Raw genomic sequence first — 17618 nt, forward strand, 5'->3', positions numbered from 1 at the left:
TTGAACAGAGAGGCCCGAAAATGGGCACAAGGCTCCAGGCATAGCCTAATATTTGCCTTTGATAAAACAGAATTGTTATTTTCTTCCATTGACAAGTCCTTTATTTTTTTTTTTTTTAGATTACAGGTTTTAAAGAGTATTTCCTTTGCTTGAATTAGAAACACTGAAGTTGAATTAGATACTTTTCTGCTGTTATTTAAAATCCCAGTAGTGTATCAACTTCCAGAATACTGTGTGAAAACACGCATTCTTTCTTCGAGAAAATGAAATTGCAAACAAAAGCATTTCCCAGCAAAATTGCTCAGGTCCTTGCCACAAGTCCTTTAAATGGCTTGAGAGCCTAAAGCATTTTCTAACTCTCCCAGATGTGTAACTCACCTTTTAGAGATTGCTTTTCTTGGCTTATTGATGGCTGCCATGCAGAAGAAGCTGGGAGTGTTTTCTCTGATGTAATCCCATCACTTGGCGCTACAAATGTGTGAAACAGATCTTGTGAGGGATGAAGGAATTAAACTATGGTTAGTAAGATTAAATTCTAGGTCTTTTACTACTGGGTGGTGTCATCAGAGTGGGATGTGGCAAGGACTAAGGAAATGCTGGAAGTGACCTAGACTACTGAAAAACGTTATTCCTTAAAAATACAATAAAACCTTTAAGAGACTCGAGCCCTAATTGGAAGTCTGTTGTCCTCAGCCTCCCCCAAAGCATGCCTGGGAGTTCTGATTCTGTGCTGATTTCAAAATTCTTTTTTTCCCAGTCCCTTGAATGTCTGCTAAAGCTTTCCCCGTATGCAGACCAGAGCCTAATGTTTGGACAGTTAATACGCACTCCTTGCTCCAGAGAAACTGTGAGGGCTATCAGTAAGAGTTTATTGCCTGAATAAAAGTATTTGAACATCCTGCACCCAGCATTTAGAAGACACATTTGATAAACACATGTTGGAGGAGGGAACTTCTCAGAGGAAGTAACTGCTTTCTTAAAAGCTGAGAAAGTTATTTGTAGGAGGCTGTGGGTGAAGGAAGGGAGTAGCACTTCCTGCTTTAGAAGCGGAAGATAACAGTATACACAGTTTTTCCTTCAAACAGTTTCGTTTTCATCATCAGAAATGCTAACTGGTTTTGTCTGCCTGTGTCTCTGTACTCAAAATATTGGTACCACATGAATCCTCTATATACCTCACCATAATAGTGCAACCCTTCCTGCATTTTCTCCACACTGCACACAGGAGTTCCATTGAAAACTTGTGTGGCTGATTTGCACAGCTGTTGTAATCTCTCTTCATTGTATCTCCGTGGCTTTGCTCTGGGAAAGCTGAGCAGGACTGCCTTGGTTGGAGTGAATGGCTGCACTATGCTGCTGAGACTTCTTCTCACTTCTCTCATTTTATTCTTCCTCACATTTCCCTCTCTTGGCATGCATGTGGGCTTGTATGCAGACCTGCAAACAGAGCTATGGCAGTCATGTTGATGAACGCTAACTAAGCAAAAGCTGGTGCAGCTCCAAACAATCATTTTGCAAGTAATTAATTTGGATACTGAATACCCACCCTGCAGTTTTTATTCATCTACCAAAGGGATAGCTCTCTGCATTAATTTAACACTCCTTCCAGCAGGACATTATTATCCCTTTCTCCCAATTCTGCCTTCTTTACAATTTGTAGGACTGCAGTAGTGTGGGATCTGTACCAAAAGCCGCCTCTAGCATAATTCCTTCTAGTCACGCAAGTCTGTAGGCTCACACGCCATGTTGGCCAGGTTGTTATTAAGCAACAGAAGTCCCACAATCAGCAGAGACCCCTGCCCTAGTGTGTGCTTTAAGCTTCTAGCAAATTTAAGTGGCTTCTAGCTCAGGAGGCAGGAGGTGCATGCAGTGAAGAGTTTCTGTGTAAAAGCACTCTTAAAAAGGATAGAAGGGTCTTGCTGCTCAGTTTGAAGGAGTTCTCTTCTGCTTTTATGGACTGAGCCATGCTGTCCCTCTCCTCTCTTAATGGAAAAAAAATATATATATATATATACAGAGATATTCTATCTGTATTATTATTATCATATTGGGTCAGTTGGAGCTAATTGACCTGGCTGTCAGGATGCTAAGTCATCCGATGGAGACAATGATGTGAAGCCTTTCAGGAGTCAAGGTGAGAACAAAAGGCAGTGTGGTCTGGCTCTGACCTGTTAGTAAGATAAGACTTTACTGAAACAAAACAATATTACTTAAATTGTTAGTTAAGTAAGACACTTATGACCATGTAATATAGCTCTAGTATCTGGAATCCCTGTTCTTGGTTTGCATCTTAACTTGAAGATCACAACTGGTAGGCATCAGCTTCCCAGGAGACAGAGCAGATCAGGTGTGCCTCTTGGCAGCCAGTGCAAATAGATGGGCCGCCCAAAAAAGGACATTTCAGGCCAAAAGCCTAAAATAGATGACAGAAACTGCCGTGTCCAGAAAGCTACTCTTACTGACTCATAGGCAGTCTAATCTCCTGATTCAATTGCCTTAAACATATCTTTGCCTCTGAAATCTGGTCAGTGACATACATCCCTGAAAAACCACTTCTCAGTGGTACTTATTGTGAGGACAAAACTAATAACATGCAGGAAGACAGTAATTTCTATTATTTTTTTTTTTCTGAAATAGATCGTAAGGTCATGGGATCCACGCTTCTTATAAATAATGTAGCTGTCATTCACTTATATGACCATTACTATTTCTGTCAGTGTTTTAGAGATGGGCATTAATGACCCTTGTAGTTGTTCTTAAAAGTGTATATTCAGCGGATTGTTTCAAGAGTCAAAACAAGGCAATAAACTAGATTGCTTATGTAACACATTGTCTATTTATGTAATTTTAATTAACTGCTGACATGCATCTAAATATTTATTAGTTTTCTAACCCTTATAAGAATGTAACTATTAAACATACTGACACCATTGTCTGGACATAGAGAAAATATGAGCAGATTGTTTTTTTTTTTTTTCTTCAGAACATTTATTTTAGCATTTGAAAGTTAAAGTCTAGTTTCTATAAGGATGAAATTTCCCTGTACATTTGAACCAGTATATTCATCAATAATTTGCAGCTGCCACACATATTAATAGAAGTTCCTGCTGTATTTCACCTAATTTAGCTTCAAGTTCCCTAACAGATGTGATGTTTCTTTCAATTAATAATAACATCCTCATCCTTCTCCATGATATCTTACATACAAGCATCACATTTTACTTGAGATTACCTAGCACATGAAGAAACAGATCTTAGAACAGCTCTTTGCCAATCTTCCACACACTACACCAAGGAAATGCAAATAAGAACAGGATGAGAAGATTAGGATCATCTCTTGGGCCAACAAAACGTGAAACTAAGAATTATGGACAACATGACCACATTAATGCTTACAAATATATAAAGGGTGAGTGTCAGGAGGATGGAGCCAGGCTCTTCTCGGTGACAACCACTGATACTACAAGGGGCAATGGGTATGCACTGGAGCACAGGAGGTTCCACTTAAATATGAGAAGAAAATTCTTCATGGTGAAGGTGACAGAGCCCTGGAACAGGCTGCCCAGGGAGGTTGTGGAGTCTCCTGCTCTGGAGTCATTCAAAACCCACCTGGACACCTTCCTGTGTAACCTCATCTAGGTGTTCCTGCTCCAGCAAGGGCATTAGAGCAGATAATCTTTCAAGGTCCCTTCCAATCCCTACCATTCTGTGATGGCTTGGTCTTGGCTGTGTAACTGAAATTTCCTATTGTCTGCTTCTCTGTTTTCAGTTGCAAGTAAGTTTAAAGAGCACAAACCCAGTTTCTTGCATACAATGCTTTTCTCAAGCCCCGGAATGTGACAGTAGGAAGCAAAATAAGAAGAACAAATATCTGTAAACTGCAATACTACAAAGTTAAGTCCTTGGTGAATATCACTTCATCAGTGAATAGAATTTTACCACTGATTAAATAGTCAGTCAGTACCTTTATTTATATTACAGATGCAAAATATGAAAGTATCTTTTATGTTTACAGGTACTATATGTTCATTCCTTTTTCCAGCCATCCTTCTGCTGTATTTCCACATGTCATTTCATAGGTTTGTATTCAGCAAAGAGGCACTGTGCTGTCACCTGTGTCAGTGGAGCCATGATGCATGTTGCAGCACTCAGCTCAGTGCCCAAGGTGGTGCTCAGATTATTGAGGCATGCAGCAGTCCAGGCTCCACTACACTGCATCTCCACCCAGCTATCTCCAATGGATGATGTGATGTGAATTTTCTAGGTAGCATAGTTTTACTAGAACCGAAAAAAAGTAGAGAAAAAAAAAAACAGAGAGTAAACTGATGAAACACAAAAGAAAATTAATAAATTATCTTTCATTTTTTTCGTAAATTAAATCAGATTCATAAAAGTTCCTTCATAAGCAGAAGAAAATCTTAAAAATAGTAGGTATTTTCTTTCCAGAGACTCACTGTGATTAACTCTTTTCCATCCATCCATCCCCCTCTCTAACATTTTACCCCCAAGTCTTCACTTACGGGATTATAAAACACTTCTTTCCTCTAGTACCTCTCTTCTTGTTCCTCACCGCAGAAGCCTCAGTTATTTTTCCTCTACCTGCTATTTGTACCAGTCTCTCTGCTTTCAAGAAGTAATTACTACATTTGAAGATCCTATTCAGTGCCACAAAAACATCTGGCTAGAATACCTGAACATTGTAGAAAAGCAAGATAGAACAAGAGAAAATAGCCAGAGAAAGCACAATCTTTTCTTTAGAGACATGTGAAAGTATGGATAATGACTGATAAATGTCTTCGATTCAAAAAAATAATCCATCGAGGAAATCCTAGCTAATAACCAAATCTTCCATTACCCACCTTTCCCTCCTCTTCTCTGGGTTATTTTCTTCCGTCAGTACACTTGAAACATCTCAGTCACCTCTCCTCTCTCTGGAGTGAACAGATCCTGGCTTATATAAGCCTCAGGCCTCTTCTATTCTTGAGAGCCTTTTTATACTTGTATATCTGAAGGAAGTTGCCTTAGAAAAGTTCTCTTAGGCTTAAAAAAGATTATCTGATATTCTACTGACAAAAAATATTTCTTCCTCTCAGTCAAAGATGCTGAAAACAAACTAAAAGCTGCAAGAAATAGAACAGATGGTTGATTGTTAAAAAAAGACTGTCAGTTATCTTTCAGAGAGCAGGGGGCATATAATAAAGTCAGAATAGCCAAAATAATAGAACCATGTGAAGCCTTGCTGAAGAAACTAAAAAATGTACACACACAAACCTCTCAGCAAAGAATTCAGAAATACAAAAAGGACAGGGGAAACATTCGGGGCTAGGATGCAGTGTAGAAGGGATTCAAATGTGGGACAAATATGACATGCGTCCTTTGCTTGATTTTCCAGTAAGGAGAATGATGTTAAACTGCCAGCATAACTATATTTAGAATTTGAAATTCCCATGGCTACACATAGAAAACCAACATAGATTGAGGTGCTGGGTGAAGTCCCTGTAGTATATGTGGTCTAATCCATAATGTTAGGTCCAGTAGAAAGATTTTATAATTGATTTTCCAGCTTAAAGTGATACTGTCTGACTGCAGAGGAGTAAAGATACTGAGGAAAGGTGTTCAGAACAAACATAATACAGTCTGTCTGACATCAGACTTGTATAGGGCTTTTGAATAATTTTTAAAAGAGACATAGGGAAATATAGGTTGAATTAAATATGCTGGCAAAAATCATACAAAAGGGTTGCCAAGGTTGGTTTTAGTCATGCTAAATATCCCTTTTGATAATATGTGTTGTTTGAACAAAGGCTGAGTGATGGACTTATCTTACCTGCTTTAAATAAAACATATCATGGGACGGTACCTTGTAGGACATAGCTAGTTCAAGATGATGGAAATGGTCATGCTACAGGAATCATTAGAAAAGACAAAAGAGAAATTATAATGGACTGATAGGACTGGGCAGAAACTACTGGTGGTGTCCTCAGAACTGCACACTGACTGATCCCAGGTGGTAATGGCTTGGGAACAAGAAATGGGAATACAATAATTAAATTTACTCATAGTACAAATTTGAGAGTCATGGTCAACACACAGGAGAATCTGAATATCATACAGGAAGAACTGAATGACCTGGTCAACAGAGGTAACAGAAAAGAGAGAAAATTTAATCATGCAAAGTGCCGTCTCATGTGTTTGAAGACCAATAGCAAGATCCGCTAGTATAAACAGGGAACTCATCAGCAGAAAGTGGCAGAGAAACAAAAAAGATTTAGTGTTTTAATCAAGCACAGCATGACTATGAGCCTCGAATGTTGCTGTGGTCATGAAAAAAGCAAATGCATCAGGTAAGGTATTCTCATTAAAGAAAGGGAATCTATAAATACCTCTGCATAAAGCATGAGCAAGAGCTCATCAGGAATGCTGTGCACACTTTGGTCACCCACATGTAGGAAAAATGAACTCAAGTTGCAGGAAGTGCTAAGCAGTGCTACTAAAATGATCAAGGAAATGATGAGCTTATCTTACATGAGGAGAGTAGAGGCACGTGATATGGCTAGCCTAACAGCACAAGGGAAGAAAAGCGGGTATAATTGCCCTTTCTAAAATATGCCAGGGAAGAGAAGGGCTATTTAAAATAAAGGACGCTGCTGGCACAAGAACAAATGAGTATAAACAGTCATGAATAAATATGGCCTGAAATTAGATGAAGGTTTGTGCGAGAGGAGTGAGGTTCTAGGACAGCAGTTATTATATTGAATCAGAGGGGCAAGATCTAATTAGGTTGAAAACTGAGCTTCACACATTTGTGAATGAGATTATGTGGTGTGCTTTCTGGTGTTAAAAATGGACCAGGCGCAGAAGCTCTCTTCAATTATTGTAGTTTTGGCTGCTATTTTTGACAATAAGCATATGTGGCTGATTTTACAGCCATACAAGTTTCTAAGGGCCGCTATACGTGTGACTGGGGTGCACAGCAGATTTTTGTACTGTAGATTTCTTGAATGTGTTCATGGAGCCAGAGAAACAATTCATGTGGGAAATGAAAATGGACTGTCTGTGCAGTCCATCTTACCATCAATGTGATATTCCTAACTGTTCTGCACAGTTGTAGTCACACATTTAAGGTTTCTGTCAGAGGCTTCTGTCTTTTTCTTGAGAGGATATTTCAAGGTCCAGTTGACCCTTCTTAGCAGCACTTAACAATTCCAAATTTATACTTTCCTGAGATCAATTTACAGCTATTACCTATCCTTAGCTTTTTCTGGAGGTGCAAAACATTTCAGCTGTTTCTCAACTTTGAAACAGTACTTAGTGATTTACATTTCCTCTGCAACTTATCTGGCCATCCATCAGTACTACAGTTCTTGTTACGGTTTTTATAATACTGTTGCCAAAGAAATCAATTATATTCTGGCTAATAGCACACTTAGGGCAGGAGAAGCCATTTGTCCAACATTTAACACCAAAAACTTTATAATATTTTTTTAACATTTAAGTCTGAGAGTTCTGTTTTTTCTGTGTTAAGTGAAAACCTTGGTGAATTCTAAGACCTACACCTGATCCACTAATGAGCATTTTCCTCCAAAACAGCCCACGTGACTTCGTTGGTAGATGTTTTGATCTGATATTGCCACCATCTTTTCCTGAAATAGCTGGGTATTACCTGAAAGCACCTATTCCCACAGAAACTGTGCTGAAAAAAGTAAAAAACAGTCTTTTCTCTGAAGGAAAAAAAAAAAAAAAAAAGTTTTATCTATTCTCAGTTAACAGTTTTTTATTAATTATTTAAAAATATATGTGAACGCTGTTACATTATGAACTTAGCTGTGTAATAGTATTGGGGAAGGCAAAGAGAGATGGTGCAGCTCATTCTCCCTCCACATGAGGTGTTGCAGAAGTCAGTGTTTAGTTCGCCTTGCACCTTAAGGAACAAAGGCAGTGATGGCAGGAACAGCCAAAAGATACACTCAAAAGGAAGGGTCTCAGGTGCACCTGTTCATTTTTCCCTGAAAACAGATTTAGATGCTTATGTCAGTGCAGAAGACATTACTGAATAAGCACACTGGGACTTTTCTCCACATTACCCTCTGAGTCTTAAAAAGCACAATAGTGAACTTGTTTTCTTTTACCTCTCTCTCTTTAGAACTGTTCAGTAGAGTTACAAACAATTAATCTTACAATGTACCTAGGAACAGTGCCTAGGAAAAACTGATAAGTTTTCTTTACGTGAGAAAAATTATGTGCTACAACATCTGCATTTGCTACAAATGATATAGTTTTCTATATTTATGTTGCTGTTCCCAGAGCCTGAGTATATAATTACTGTAAGCAGATATATAGAGGACACTTTTTTCAGCAAAATTTGTTGTGCTTCAGGCACAAGTCAAGGAATAACAGTTCCACCTATAAGATAATAAATTTCTGCAAGACTTGTTCACTTTTCGAAGCCCTAAAAGCAACAGCATTGACATTGTTGAAACTTCCTATACAATTATTTAATTTTACAACTTCTTTCCTTTCTATTTTGCACTGACTGTCAGTTTAATTGGTGACCACCACAAGACAAATAAATACCATTATTAAGAGAGAATGAGAGAGAGAGAAAATATTTTTTTTTCGGGGGTAATATTTTAGGTTTTCTGATGACTGGACTGCAAAATATCAAACACACAATGCTTTTGATTCATATTACCAAAGAAAGCAGATCTTGCTGTCCTTCTTAACAGTGATTAATACCATGCTTCTCCCATATTCTTATTCAGCTGTATGTGACTACTCATGAATTAAAACACTTAATTTCCTGCAGAAAGCTAGTAGAATCTGGACCTAATCAACTAAACTGCAAAATATAAGTAAAATAGAGAAGTAGGTTTGTTATTTCCTTTAAACAACAGTTGACTTCTACAAATTACAGAGGCTGAGTTTTGCCTCCTCTTTGAGGGATTAGCAGTGCTCAAACTTTCTGCTAAATTTGTTACTTTTCTGCTTATTGATAGCACAATGTAAGAGGTGTCATTGACAACCAGTGAGTCTTTAAGTTTTATGTAATAAGCACACAAATCTGACTTCATGGTTTATTTTTCTGGAAAACAATAGACGGGCAATGAATCAAGATAGAGATGTTGTGGCCCAATTGTTTCAAAGAGACTGTGTTGGATCTAGATTTTCAGTTAATGGAACATCTTGGGATAAGATTACTTTGTAGCAATCTATCTTTATTGTGCTGGTGAAGAAATAAATAATAGTGGTTGATTTATGCATATGTAGATCAGAAAACAATAGCCTGCTAGTTACAGCTTCTGCAATGTTGGCTCACATCCAACAAGCTATCTGGGGGATTTAAATATCCTTTATTTTTACTAAGATTTGTGTTAACTTCCTGGATGATTCTGGTGCTAAAAACTTGAATAAACAATAGCTCTGTTGTATACTAAGGTAAAGATAGTGGTTAGGTCTGCAGTAGTTTGATAACCTATGGTGTCCAGTGGAAGACCAGACCTCAGAAGATGGACATCTCCAAATTAGGGACTTAACTCTCTATCCAGAGGTTCAAGTATTCATTTAAGGTGGTTTACCACTTAACTATATGCTTTAATCCTTTTAAATCTATATGCTTTAATCAACTTCTAATTAGTCATTCAGAAAAGGAGTTATTCTTAAAAATTCAGTAATGTAGCTGAATAAGTTATATAGCTATATTGCGTTAAGAGGGTTCATTTGGCAGAAACTAAACCCCCTTGCACTCCAGCTTGTCCTCAGTATATTACTGGGGGCTGGGGGCAGCTGAGCTTGTCTTCTGAGTGATGCCCAATTACACCCAAATGACCTCAAGTTGGCACTATAAGTTCAGTTTTGCTCAACAGCCAGTCCAGCGTTAAGTTGAATTCATATGATTACAGATTCACAGAGTTGGGTCCTGGTCATTGAATTTACACACTTACACAGATTCACAAACAGTATAATGTAATATATACTAAAAGTCAGAGAGCATCCAATGAGGAATTCTTATTACTAGATTCAAAAATAATGGGGTTTATTAAAGCAACAGGTACAAGTTCTTTAGGTTGCCATTGATGAAATACGTTGTCTGCAGAAATACACATTAGTTGCAAAAATACACTTTAGTTGACACTTTGGTACCAAATATATCAATTCTAAGATGACAGTATAGCACTACTAATGTGATTACAAATACAATCTTGGAGTCTAAGTTTCCCAGGGGAACACTTGGTATAACCAAGTCTATGAATCTTTCCCAAAAGCATCCTTTTGGGGAAGAAGATAGGCTCAGCAGGTTGACTGATCCCAGAAGTCTGCGATGCTGTCTCCTTGACTTCCTAGTGTTAGTGTCTTCCCTAATTTTCTCCTATTGTAGGGTATCTTATACTATTTTCTGCGTTTAGGTGGAGTTTGAATGACTCTAGTAATACATACCTTTGTTATTGATTGGTGTAAAATTCTCTCGCTTCAGTTTTAAAGATATAGACTTAAAAGAATTCAGAGACCATGCTCAAAGGAGCATAGAGGCATGATGGAGGAGGTCATCTTTTGGAATGGAGTTGTGTTTTGGTATTATAATGATATTACAGTGAGCAATGTCCACCCACAGGACAATTTTGCCACAGTTGCTAGCTCTGCAACTAGCATTTTGGATGGAATGGAATATTTATCTCCTTGATAGCAGCTGTGTGCACAGTACCACCTAGTTCTTGTACCTGCCTTGTACAAAGAGCCTGGCTGTCGTATCTCCACACCGCTCTACCCTCTATTCTCCTTGGTGTCAGCACACTGAGCTCCCCCCATATACTAACATTCAAGAACGCAGACCAGGTTGGTGATGACGGGGAAACCATGAAGAGCAGATTCCTTGCATGCTGAGCAGCTGCCTTATGCGCCAAGGATGTAGATATTCTCAATAAGTGTATTTTCAATAATTTGTCTCCTCAATAATTATTCCATAAGCTAATATAAAAACAATATACACATTAGAATACAGAAAATATACCAATGAATAAAAGCAACTATACATATCCTAGGACTTACATAATGATAGATGGTGGGTAGGTACCTTCTCTGTTTTAGACTTAGTAGACAGGTTATCTCTTGTGACTGTCCTTAGTCACCCAAAATTTCCTTAACAAAACCAAAGAAAAGACCTTGATTATCATGTCCTTCCAGGGGACAAACGTATCATTCTATGTTTGGAACTTTTTTACTACATAGATCACAAATATGAACACTATCTTAGGTCCTTCCAAGGAAATAGATGCTAACATCACGAAACACCCAAATTAGCTTTAAATTGTAAAAAGAGATCAGAATATGAAGGACTTGAGACCCCGTAGTCAAAGAGTGGTATAACACAGGACATTTACAGGATACAAAGCTTATTGTCACTCAGGGCAATTCCTTTGCTCTGACAGAATTTGGCCTATGGCAGGGCTGCCACCAGCCATTATCCCCTGTTTATTAGGAAGAGCCACATTTTGCTATGAAATATTCATTTCTGGTAGATCTGTCTGTTCTATCCTGTCAAATGGATGTCTGTCAGCCTTAAAGGAAGCTGTACATATAAATTAATCACTGTGTTTCTATCAACAGCAAATGCTCCTCTCTAGAGTATCTTCTTTTCTTTTTAAAAGAAAAATAGTCTATCGCTTTTCAGTCCACATCACTAAATGCAAGAGTGCAGGTGAACTGGCTGCAGGAGATTTATGGTGGAGATATTTTTCCATCACTTGTTATCAGAAATGTAAGAGTGACAGGATAAGAAAGCTTACCTTTAGGGGAGGAAGTAAAGCCTGCTTGCAATTTTTGGCTTGTCTCATGATCCAATCTTACCAACAGAGATTATGTTGAATCACATTGGCTGAGTCCTTGCTAGTAATGTTCCCTAATGCAAGCAAAGGTATTGGCACAAAATATTTTCTCCAAAAGCTGATCTGAAACTTTTCTTGTAAGGATCAATTTTTTAAATTCATACTGAGAAATAATGATCACTACTGGAGAAACAGAATAGAACAGAAACAGGAATGGAATGGAATGGAATGGAATGGAATGGAATGGAATGGAATGGAATGGAATGGAATAGAATAGAATAGAATAGAATAGAATAGAATAGAATAGAATAGAATAGAATAGAATAGAATAGAATAGAATAGAATAGAATAGAATAGAATAGAATAGAATAGAATAGAATAGAAGAATAGAGGCTTTAGATTATTTAGTTCTTCCCTAGACAGCAATGACACTATGTCAAAGGCAATACCTTCACAAGCAAACATATTTATTAATTTCTTTTGAAACTGAAAAACAAAACTGAAACCCTCATTTCCTCTTGATGATTTTATGCCATTAAAACTGTGGAGCTGTTTGAGCTCTCACTGTAACACAACCTTTAAAATTGCCATTGGGAAGCTCCATCTTGGCTGTTTGGATACCTGTAAAATCACATTGAACTCTACAGGCTCAAGAGAGAGGCATTTGAACCCAACAGCAGAAGGTCTTTGCATCCTTCCTTCCCACCAGTAGCCTCTAGTTGATGCAAAAGTGCTTTAGGGTTGCAGTGAACAGGGAAACTGAGTGACACATCCCAGGCAAGGCACAGAGGAAGAATTATCGGATCCGTTCAGTTTCCTGCAACAGCTTTCATGCAGGAAGTTTCTAAAACTTTCCGTCCAAAATTTAAGCAGAAAATAGTGGTACAAGCAAGTCACCCCTGAAGGGAATATTACTCTTTTAATATGGATAAAAGTTATTGCTGCAAAGGGATAGAAACTGTGTTGTTATACACCATCCAGCTCTTGAATGGAAAGCATGTACAGCCAGTTGTTGAGCTGCCTTTTTTTTAAATTTATTTATTTTTGCCAGTAGATCCCTAAAAACGTTTAACACTTTTTAGACATTTTTATGTATATCTGGTTTTTTTTGTTTGTTTGTTTGGTTGGGGTTTTTTTGTTGTTTTGTTGTGTGTTTTTTTGTTTGTTTTTTATTTTTTTTTATTTTTACTACATTTGTTTCAAATAAGAAAGAAAGAAAGACACCCATCAGTTTTCATATGGCCATCAATGCCCACAGAGTCACTGGCCACTTGCTGAAAATCGCTGACTTAAGCATATTCACTACTAGAATTCACCTTGTCTTCTTTTTTGTGTGTGTTTCCCTGCCAAAAATATGGCAAGCCTTCCTAAGTCTTAAATCTGTGAACAAAAATATGTAGTTCCATTATGATTTAAAGATAAAGAACAAAGAGAAAGAGAGATTAGAGGAATCAAACCTCCTCTGGAGTGGCAAGGAAGCACTCCGAGCCAAGTGCGCAGCGGTGGCTGTGATGTCTCCTGCTTGGGCATCAGCATTTCATGTTTTTCTCTGGTACAACAAGGCAAGAAGGTACTGTCCTACTCACAAAGTTGGACCACAGCACTTTTGTTACACAGAAACAGGAGCTCTTTGTTCATTGAGAAGGCTGGCAGGTGAATTGTGCAAAACCTGTGGATATACTCTTCTTACAGAGCACACCATTTTACACACCTTTTCCTGCCTCCAAACTTCAGATTTCTCTTAGCACAACCATCCACTGCTTAGTCTCAGGGAGGCACTGGAGGCTGTTCTGGAGTCTCCTTTGTATTCGCACTCAATACTGCAATTATTCTGTTTTTATCTACTGGATTTGAAATCACCATGTCAAGTATTGATTTCTAGCATCGCAGCTTGGGTGATAGGTTTAACCATTCAATCATCCTTAATAGCCAGTTCTACACCTTTCTCTGCTGTGCCATCTCTGCTCCTGACTGCAGTATTAACCACCATAAAATTGCTAGTACTTCTCTGTGGATTTACACAGCAGTACTGAAGTAATGTGAATTCTCAAATGCAGACTGCTATAATGAATCAAAAGCTGAAAACTGGGAAACAGTAGGGGAAGAAAGTATCTTTCGGATGTTTCAGGTGTAATAAAGAGGATGAAATAATTTCTAGTATTAATAATTCTTAGGGTGCTCACAGGTCAAAGTTCCTGAAGAGATAAGATGAATTTCTAAAACACAGTTTGCATCCCAGTAACTGTCCTTGTTACACCCATGGTAATTTTTTCACAGGCAAAGAGATGCACTGAGACTTAGAGCAGCACTGTGGTTACTAGGAATATGCTACCTTATTTTGATATTTTCCAATAAATATAAACCAAGACTCACAATTTAAGGACACCTGTGGCTGAATGGCCAGCAGACAGTCTGTGGTAGGGTAGGTGTGCAGGTCTGGGTAGCAGGCCTGGAAGGATAACTTTTGGAGGAGAGACAACCACAGCTTGCAGTCCTGGAGCAGGGACTTGCAGGTTGGGAGTCAGGACAGGCAGCCAGCTGGGCTGGGTTCCTGTTGTTCCCTTGAGGAAGGAGCCCCGAGGTATGGAGAGGCTGCTGCATCCCTCTTACAGACAGTGTTGCACTGACCTGCTGCGCCTTGCAGGGGCTGAGGTATCAGTTTCATTCATGCTCAGTGATAAAACACGGTGGCAGTTCTTGTAGAGAAAAGCTTATCAATTCTCTAAGGTAGAATAAGGGCTCAGAACACCTTCAGGAACAATGAGGGCGCATGCTGTCTTCATTTGGGTTTGAATAGAAACTTCCCTTTTATTTTCCTTTTATCTACCAGATTTTTTAGTTTGACCTATATCATAAACTGACTAAGAAAAAATACTTGAGATTCCTGGGTGAATTTAAGACAGTGGGAAACCTGACAGAGTGAGGAATCTACAGGCAGGACTCCACAAGTGTCTTGCTGTAGCACCACTCCTGAAATAGAGGAACTATTAATCTACATCACGTATCTTCACCATCCAACCAATAATGGAGCCAGAGAAGCTGAGATTTATTCTCATTGTTTCAGTGGGATTGTGTGTGGGCATTACAGACAGCTTTAACAACAACTGCGAAGACCTTAAACATTAGTTTGTTTATCACAAGGCATAATCTGCTCCTTTTTCATCACAGAAAACAGTAACAACAGAATTGTTAACAACTGGTTTCTTACCCTGGAAGGATGTAGCCTGACATTTCCTTTATCTGCCACAACACAGATAGGACCATGTTCAGTGAACAGCTGACGCCTGCTGAATTAAAAAACCTATAGCAGGACCCTTGTCAAATTTTCCATGCACACATTATCTTTTATATGGGTATATTATCTTTTATGCAGGGTTCAGTCACCACTAAACCTAATGGAAAAAACTCCTGAATTATAGCAGCGTAGAAAAGTGAGAGCCAAGTTTTTTTTAAAAACATACAAGCAGCCTCAACCTGAGTCTTTTTCAGTGCCCATTGAAGTTGAAGGAGCAATTTATTTTCACGCCAGTAAGTTCTGGATCAAATCTGGTGAGGCAGGGAACAAAAGTTCCTTAAAAGCAAAAAGCAGAGAATGAAAAAATCAATGGCAGCCTATGTCAAGGAGTGACAGAGTCAAGGAAGCTATTCATTTGAGTTGTTAAACAATGAAGCCAATACACTCAGCCCAGTGCCAGTACCTCACAGTGCAAGCCTTGCTGTTGTGTTTATTTTTTTTTTAATCCCAGTGATTAATGACAGCCGCTGCTAGAAGAAGGAAGATTTAATGCAAAACTGGGATAGTCCAACTGTAACTCAGAGCAGGCAGAAGTATGAGGCATTATGGCCTTTTCACAGAAAGTAATAGAAATCAGGAGATAATTTATATAAAAATGTTAAATGTAAGGCTTTTTGCATATTACTACAATGTTAGTTTATAGCTATAATAAGATAGTGTTTACTGTAGTTACTATTTTTCTAATGAGTTTTTTGTTACCTTGCACTCTAGCAAGCTAGGACAAGTTCTGCAATTAGTACCATAAATATTTATAAAATATTTCAGTAGACATACTTCTGTTTTGGAAGTTTGCATAAATACTTCTTTATTCACTGGTTCTTCCTCACAAATTATTTTCAAACAGTTTGGCTTTATTTATTTTTCTTTTTAAGAAAAGCTCAGCATGTTTCAAGAGTTTTCCAAAGACTGATTAAACTGGAAGTGACAGAAAGCTGCCAGAATCAAATATAAATGTATCCCACTATCAGGGCTTTTTTATATTTCATACATTGACCAAAACAACAAAGACAACAATCATCAATAAACTAGTTATTACTTATAAACCTTCAGTTCAGTAGTAAAATAGACAACCATAAAAAGAAGCATTGACTTGTTTTTTCATTACTCCATCTCATATACTATTTTACTGAAGAAATTGGAATATGGACTAGCTTCTCTTCTGATTCAGGGAAGTAAGGTATCCTGGAAAAATTAAATCTTTCCAAAAGTACTTATTTTTTTCGTAATAGAAAGTAGGTCTTTAGAAATCTGAACTGTGTAAGAGCAAGAGTACCCTGTGGTGCAGTTATTCCACAGAAGGACCTGATAAAATGATATAAATTTTAAGTGAGGATCCTGTGAATATTTTCCATATTAAAATCATTCAGTTCACAAGTTTAAAAAAAAAATTCTGTTCTTGACTGCCAGCTTGGAAAACTTGATATTGATCTGTGAATTAAACTTGTTTCTCTAAAACTCATCTGCATTAGCGAAAGCGATCAGTTGCCATGTCCCTCAGCCAGGCACATCCTGCTTCTGGACAGGAGACAGGCTCTGCAGTAAGTAGCCACGGCAATTCACTGCAGCAAAGCCTGGTGCCCGGGCGGGTACCAGCACCCCGAGCTGACCTGTGTGTTGGCATCGCTGCAGCAGTCTCTTACCCTCCCTTGGGAGGGGCCTGTTGGTCTTGCCCATCACCTCTGCCTCCATGTCAGAGCTCCTCCAGGTCCTCCACACCTCCTCCCCAGAGCTGAGCAGAAGACCCACCTGCTGCTTCTCTCCTCATCACTTTTTCCTCTGCTTCTTTCCTGCTTATGACACTAACCCCTGACTCCTGAGGCTACATAGAAATATGTGGTTTACTTCTAACAGCAATGTTCTTCAACAGACATTTTTTTGTCCCAAGCTGTAGCACATTTCTAAAAAAAAAAAAAAAAAACAACAAACCAACCAACCAAAAGAAGCCCTTAAATATGAAAATGAACAAGAAAGCACACTTTGTGGCTGTGGTTGTTTGGAGTGTATAGCTCTGGTATTTCTGCAGTACAAAGTACAGCATTTAAGTACAGCGTTTAGAGCACTTTGATTTAATTGAAACAAATAGGTTAGGACATTTCTTATGGGAACTCTGCAGGCTCATAGACATCACCTTCCTATTTAGCCTGCATCTCAGAAACATGTGAGAACTCATCCTGGGGTTCACAATAAGCTTTTCACAGCCATACAGCATTTTATCTCCAAAATAATGTAGACAATCCACTGTGCCCAAGACATTCCCAGGTAACTGAAAGATTACATCAGCCTAATCCATAAATGCTTACAATAGCATTGTTAGTGTCTCCAGTGGGAAAAAGTGTCAGATATTTTAGTAAAAGGTATTCAACATTTTCTGCGTGTTATTAATACATGGTTTTAACCCAGGGAAATTCTGTGATCCCTTCTAAATGAATTTGTCTTTTGTTTTCTTTTACAGAGTATTTTGAATGAACTCTTGTGCTCTCATAGAGAGCTGACTGTAATCCAAG

Source organism: Patagioenas fasciata, chromosome Z (genome assembly GCF_037038585.1).
Source record: "Patagioenas fasciata isolate bPatFas1 chromosome Z, bPatFas1.hap1, whole genome shotgun sequence".
Classification (NCBI taxonomy): Eukaryota; Metazoa; Chordata; class Aves; order Columbiformes; family Columbidae; genus Patagioenas; species Patagioenas fasciata.